General features: G+C 37.3%; 1 pseudogene; it reads right to left on the reverse strand.

Moving 5' to 3' along the window:
* Window positions 1-640: 640 nt before the first annotated feature.
* On the reverse strand, window positions 641-5,285 carry LOC100355698 (eukaryotic translation initiation factor 2 subunit 2-like; annotated as a pseudogene).
* Window positions 5,286-7,828: the final 2,543 nt, after the last annotated feature.

Consider the following 7,828-nt stretch of genomic DNA (forward strand, 5'->3'; position numbering starts at 1 on the left):
GTGAAAGTTGGCTCAATTGCTTGGGCCCCTGCCACCCATGTGGGAGACCTGGATGGAGATCAAATTTCCTGGTTTCAGCCTGCCCCAGTCCTGATTAGTTCACTAATTGGAGCAGTGAACCAGTGGATAGATTTCTCTCTCTGTCTGTCTCTTTCCTTCTCTGTTTCTCCCTTTCCCTCTGTAATTCCACTTTTTAGGTTAATTCTTAGTTAATTCATTAATTAATCTTACAAAGAAAAAGGAGCAGTATAGAAGTTTATCACCTGCAGAAATTTGGTAGGTACTCAAGTATGTAGTGTAATCTTGGTCCATAACTTTTTTTTTGCTGTTATAATAACTTTATCTTGCATTTTAAAGGAGTCTATGAACAATTTCAAGAAAGCACCTTCTTATCCCATTATATTTTTATGACAGTTGTGAAAGCAGGCAATGAATATGTTACCAGCTAGAGCATCAGCATCTTGCAAGGATTTCAGATCAACTAACCACTCACCAAAAAAAATTTGGCAGCTTTTCTATCTTAATTTAATACAATGGCATATCCACTTTGATGTAAAACCTGGGCAACAAACTCTCTACAACACACTTTGCAAAATCAGTGGTGATTAGCAAACTAGTTAGCCTTGACACAGGACTGTACTCACTTGCCCGTGAAAGCCTGGAAATCAGTTTTGATATTGGCAACAGAACGTGCAGAATAATAAGTTTTGAACTGTAAGAAGCAGAGTAGGATGTCCGGAGGATTGCATCTGGTAATTGGCATGTGTGATAAGTGACATATTTCTTGATTTACATTCTCAAGACATTTTTATATTGTTCCTGTTGAAATCTTCCTTTGATTAAAACTTGGTTATCAGTATCCATAGAATCACTTGTATTCAATTTATCCAATAAAAATGCAAGGAGATGTTTGGGCAAAAAGTATAATAATTTACAGATACCTGTAAAGTTGAAAAAGTCTTCTTGATTCCCACTTGGATGACCTGTAGAGGTTTCATAACAAATTTCCTTTTCTCTCTAACAATCATATCTGGATTCTTTTCTCTCATGATATTGAATACAATATCTCTTTTTTTGCCTGCCCAAGCAGGGCCTGTCTGGTTACTCAATGAGATTCCATTGTCTTTCTTGCTGTCTTCATATTCTAAAGCTTGGTATTCTTCTTTTGCGTTTTACTATTATTTTTGCCAAGCAAAATTCTTAGGTCATCCTCAGGTTCATGTGGATCTTGAAAATCACTTTTTTAAAAAAATAATAATATAAACAGAACAGATTTCATGTATTTCATAGGTATAATTCTAAGAAATTAACTGTATTTTCTCCCTTTTGTGTCTCCCTCCCTCAAACCTCCTCCTTCATTCCTTTTTAGACTTTTAATTTTTGCAAAAACATAATTTCAATCCATTATATAATCACAGCCTTAGTGCACTACTTGCCATAATACTCACAAGTAAAAAGTTGAAAAACCATAGTTACACAGGAGTTAAACAAGAGCTAAAAACAACAATCAAATCACAAGATGTCCATTTCATTCCTATACATTTTTTGTATTCTATGTTAACTACTACATACCAGAGGAAATATGATATTTACCTATTTGGGGCTGGCCTATTTCACTAAGCATAATGGTTTCCAGTTGCATTCATTTTGTTGCAAAATACAAGATTTCCCTCTTTTTTATGACATAGTAATATTCCATAGTGAATACACACAACATTTTTTTTTTATCCAGTCATCAGTTTATGGGAATCTGGATTGATTCCATATCTTAGCTATTGTGAATTGACCTGCAATAAAAATGAAGGTATAAATAACTCTTTCATAAGCTGATTTCATTTCCTTTGGGTAAATCCCCAGGAGTGAAATGGCTGGGTTGTATGGTAGATCTATTTTCAAATTTCTCAGGAATATCCATACTGTCTTTTATAATGATTGCACTAATTTACATCCCCAAAGAGAGTGCATTAGGGTAGTTTTTCCTCACATCCTCACCAGAATGTATTACTTTTTTGTTTTTGAATAATAACCATTCTATCTGGAGTTGGTGAAACCTCATTGTGGTTATGATTTGCATTTCCCTGTTGGCTAGTGATCCTGAATATTTTTTCATGTGTCTGTTTGCCATTTGTATTTCATCCTTTGAAAAATGCATGTTCATGACTTGCCCATTTCTTAACTGGAATGTTTTTTTTTTAATCTCTTGGTCCTGTGTATTAATCCTTTATCAGTTGCATAGCTTGTAAATATTTCCTACCATTCTATCGGTTGCCTCTTCAATTTGTTGAGTATTTTCCTTGCTGTGCAGAAGCATCTCAGCTTGATTTAATCCCATTTGTCGATTTTTGCTTCTATTACCTGTGCATATATCAATGTCTTGTAAAGTTTCCCTGATGTTTTCCTCTAGTAATTTGATGGTATCAGGTAGTAAACATACTTCTGCATGCATAGATGCAATTTTCAAACCCTATTTGTTGAGGAGACTGTCTTTTCTCTGGGGATTGGTTTTAGCTCATTTGTCAAAGTTTAGTTGGTTGTAGCTGCATGGATTAATTTCTGGGGATTCTATTCTGTTCCATTGGTTTACATGTCTATTTTTGTGCCAGTATCTGGATATTTTGATTATAGGTATCCTGCTATTGAAGTCTCACATTATAACACCTCAGGTTTTGTTTTTCTTGATTGAAATGGCTTTACTTATTCAGAGTCTCTTGTGTTTCCGTATGAAATCTGACACCATATTTCTAAGCCACAGAGCAAGTCTCAGCAAATTCAAAAGAGAATTGAAATCATACCATGTATCTTTTTTGACCACAAAGGAATAAAGATGAAAATTAACAACTTAAGAAATTCTCAGGGACTGGTCTTATAGTGTAGCAAGTAAAGCCAAAACCTGCAATGCCAGCATCTCACATGGGTGCCAGTTTGTGTTCTGGCTGTTTCACTTCTGATTCAACTCCCTACTATGTTCCTGGGAAAGCAGGAGAGGATGGTCCAAGTCCTTGGACCTCTATACACCAGTAGGAGTCCCAGAAGAAATACTAGGTCCTGGCTTCACTTAGGTTTAGTTCTGGCCATTGCAGCCATTTGTGGAGTGAACCAGCAGATGGGAAAACCTCTCTCTCTCTCTCTCTCTCTCTCTCTCTCCCCTCTCTCAATCTCTCTGTGTGTGTTTGTGTGTGTATGTGTGTGTCTCCCTCCCTCTCTCTCTCTGTAACTTTCAAATAAATAAAAAATACTTCTTAAGAAAATGAAACTCTTGAAAATATGCAAACACATAGAGATAGAACAACATACACAAAAATGAACAGTGAGTCATAGAAGAAATCAAAACAGAAATGAAAAACTGCCTAGAAATGAATGAAGGTGACAACATGACATATCTAAACTTATAGGGTGCAGCAAAAGAAACATTAGGAGGGAAAGTTTATAGCAATTAGCACCTACATCAATAAATTGGGAAGGCATCAAATAAACTATTTAACAATGCATCTGAAAGACCTACAAAAATAAAAGCAAACAAGATCCAAAAGTAGTAAGAGGGAAGAAATAATTTAAAAATACAGAAAATATAAATAAAATTGAAACAAAAAATACACAAGATCAGTGAGATAAAGAACTGGTTTTCTGAAAAATAAACAAAACACTATCGGCCCAACTAACCAACAAACAAAAAGAGGGAGAAGACCTAAATAAATAAAATTGCAGATGAAAAAGGAAATATTACAACAGATACTAGAGAAATAAAAAGGAATGGCTACAAACAGCTATATGCAAACAAAGTGGAAAATCTAGAAGGAATGGATAGATTTCTGGACACATTATGTCTACCAACATTGAACCTTGAAGATGTAGAAATCCTAAATAGACCAATAACCAAGATGGAGATTGAATCTATAGTGAAGTCTCTCCCAAGAAAGAAAAGCCCAAGACTGGATGTCTTCACTGCTTAATTCCACCAATTTTTAAAAGAAGAGCTAATTTCAATTTTTCTTAAACTATTCAAACCAATTAAAATGGAGAGAAACCTCCCCAAATCCTTCTATGAAGCCAATATCATCTTAATTCCCAAACCAGAAAAAGATACAACAAAGAAAGGGAACTATAAATCAGTATCCCTGATGAACATAGATGCAAACATCCTCAACGAAATACTAGCAAATCAAATTCAATATCATATCAGAAAGATCATTCATCCAGACCAAGTGGGATTTATCCCTGGTATGCAGGGATGGCATATCATACACAAATCAATAAATGTAATGTATCACATTAACAAATTGATAACTAAAAGCCATATGATTATATTAATAGTTGTAGAGGAAGCATTTGATAAAATACAACATCCTTTCATGGTATTGGGTATAAAAGAACATTCCTCAACACAATCATGGCAGTATATGACAACTACAGCCAGCATCATATTAAGTGGGGAAAAGCTGGAAGCATTTCCACTAACATTTGGAATCAGACAAGGATGCCTATTTTTACCATTGCTATTCAATATAGTCCTAGAAGTTTTAGCCTGAGCCATTAGGCAAGAAAAAGAAATCAAAGAGATACAAATTGGAAAGGAGACAGTCAGACTATCCCTATTTTCAGATGACATGGTTCTATATATAGGAGAACTAAAGTCTCCACTAAGAAACAATTGGAACTTGTAAGAGAGTTTGATAAAGTTACAGTATATAAAATCAGCACACAAAAATCAATCACCTTCGTACACACAAAGACATGGCTGAGAAAGTACTTGTAAAATCAATCCCATTCACAAGAGCTACAAAAATTTTTATATACCTTGGAATAAATTTAACCAAGGATGTGAAAGATCGCTACAATTAAAATTAAATATCCTTAAAAAAAGAAATAGAAGAAGACACAAGAAAATGGAAAACTCTCCCATGTTCATAGATGAGAAGAAATAATATCATCAAAATGTCTATACTACCACAAGTAATATACAGACTTATTGCAAACGTCACTTTCATTCTTAAGGTCTTTAACATCTTCTTCACCTGCATAAACATAAAATATATTTCTGGTTTTTTCTTCTTTTTCTTTTGATTAAAGTTCAAATCACACCGATCATCAGAAGTGCCTTTTATCCTGCTGTCCTCTTTTTCAGCCTCCATGGCTTTGTCCTCAGTTGGCTCTGGTTCTACTTCTTTTGTTCCCAAATCCTGGGTCTCTTCTGTCTGGGCATCTGCTTCCTCATCTAGCATAAAAGGCTGCTTCTTCTTTTTCTTCTTCTTCTTACTCATACTAGGATCAAAAATCATGTCGTTCCTGGACAAGGTTGTGGCTTGAGTGAGCTCAACAAGGATAGGGTGGGGGGCCGGCGTCGCGGCTCACTAGGCTAATCCTCCGCCTAGCGGCGCCGGCACACCGGGTTCTAGTCCCGGTTGGGGTGCCGGATTCTGTCCCGGTTGCCCCTCTTCCAGGCCAGCTCTCTGCTGTGGCCAGGGAGTGCAGTGGAGGATGGCCCAGGTGCTTGGGCCCTGCACCCCATGGGAGACCAGGAAAAAGCACCTGGCTCCTGGCTCCTGCCATCGGATCAGCGCAGTGCGCCGGCTGCAGCGCGCAGGCCGCAGCGGCCATTGGAGGGTGAACCAACGGCAAAGGAAGACCTTTCTCTCTGTCTCTCTCTCTCACTGTCCACTCTGCCTGTCAAAAAAAAAAAAAAAAAGATAGGGTGGGGCCGGCGCTGTGGCACAGCAGGTTAACATCCTGGCCTGAAGTGCCGGCATCCCATAAGGGTGCCGGTTTGAAACCCAGCTGCTCCCTTCTGATCCAGCTCTCTGCTATGGCCTGGGAAAGCAGTAGAAGATGGCCCAAGTCCTTGGGCCCCTGTACCCACGTGGGAGACCTGGAAGAAGCTCCTGGCTCCTGGCTTCGGATCGGTGCAGCTCCGGCAGTTGTGGCCAACTGGGGAGTGAACCAGCAGATGGAAGACCTCTCTCTCTCTCTCTCTCTTTCTCTCTGTCTCTCCTCTCTTTGTCTAAATCTGACTTTCAAATAAATAAATAAATCTTTAAAAAAAAAAAAGGATAGGAAGCAGTATAAGAGAGCCCCAGGAACCCGTGACTGCTCTCCTTTTGCCGAAATCTCTCCCTTTCCTGCATCATGATCTTGCATCATTGAAGGGCATAATTTTAACACTATGGAAATACTGTATTTTTCTCCTTAAACTTCAGCTTCATTAAAATTCCAAGTGATTTTTTTTCATGCTGCTGGGAAATATAATTTCAATCATTCTGAAAGTTTCCTGTACTTGGAACCTATTACATGTTGCATACTTCAAAGATAACTTATGGTCTTTGGTCACCTGCCCTTTCAAGTTCATATCTGGTTCCAATGTTACATTAAATCAGAATAGAGCATCAAGAAGTAAGTAACTTAGAGATGGACAATGATGTGCCTCAAAATGTAATGAATTTCATTTTGGCAAAATGTTCAAACACATATCAGCTTGCTAAAATGACTTTTTTGTATTCCTACCTATTTCCAAAAGTGTAAGCCTTGCAATCAGATATTGGGCTACTGCAATTTCAAAATCCTGCTATTTGCTTATCTTTGTTAGTTTAACTGGGTAAAATAACTGTTAATCAAGAAATTGCAGCTATTGATGCTTTAATCATAAACCTATTTAATAAATGTGTTTGCATACAATTGGAATTTGCTGAAACTGAATTTAGAACATTCATACCCTCAGAATTACTTTTGGGTCTTCCAAAAAAGTACACACCTTAACCATTTATTTTTGTAGTTTATTTTCTCCAACTAAAGAGACAATTATTTTTTAATTTTTTAGATTTACTTATTTATTTATTCATTCTTTCTTTCAAAAGTCAGAGCTACAGAGAAAGAGGGAGAGACAGAGAGAAGGAGAGAGAGAGAGAGATCTTACATCCACTATTTCACTCCCTAGATGAGCACAACAGCCAGTTCTGGGTCAGGAAGAAGCCAGGAATCCAGGAATTTCATCTGGGTCTCCCACATGGGTGATAGGAAACAAATATTTAGGCCATTTTCTGCTGCTTTTCCCAGGCCACTAGCAGGGAGCTGGATGAGAACTTGTACATTCAGAACATGAAATGGCACCCATATAGGATGCTGGCATTGCAGGCTGCAGCTTTACCTGAAGCACCACAATGCCAGCCCTTGGAGAGAGAACTCTGTGAAAAGAAGACTAACCATTTTACAGATTCATATTCTTCCAATATCCCAGAGCTTGCCATGGTAAAGTAAAGGTCCAATAAATAGTTAAGAAATAAGGGGATGGATCCAAAACATTGTTTTAAAGATATGAATCAATTTTCTTATTTTATTCCAAATCATATTCAACCTGCATATGTAACTTAATCCAAACAATTCCAGTGAGAATATATGTGCAAACCCGATACTATTATCTCCCCATAGACACTGCTTTCTTTACCTTCTTTCTAAGTGCAAACCTGACTATATTTTCAATGCTTCCATCTTTCCTTATATGAAAAAAAAAATGTTTCAGAAAACAGGGGGAAAATGACTTCAAGTATCTCAAACCACAATATCAAGATACACAGATGAGTCCTGACACCTCGGCCAGGTTTTCAAGTGGGACAGGAAAACAAAGTTGGGAGAAGCCAATAGGAGGAACGTCTAGTTTGAAGCTTAGCTGACCTTTAACTGTCAGGGATGAAAGCAAGAATTCATCCTTTTATAGTCATTTCATCTAAAATTGATTATTAGCATACCCCAAATTTTGATGAGTGACTGTGAATCTTGTCTCTGCATCACAATATAGGTGACTACACAATTTAGAGCACTCAGATTTAAGATTCTGGGAAGT

The sequence above is a fragment of the Oryctolagus cuniculus genome, chromosome 10 (genome assembly GCF_051225735.1).
Source record: "Oryctolagus cuniculus isolate XC-2025 breed Fujian yellow rabbit chromosome 10, ASM5122573v1, whole genome shotgun sequence".
In the NCBI taxonomy this organism is placed as follows: domain Eukaryota; kingdom Metazoa; phylum Chordata; class Mammalia; order Lagomorpha; family Leporidae; genus Oryctolagus; species Oryctolagus cuniculus.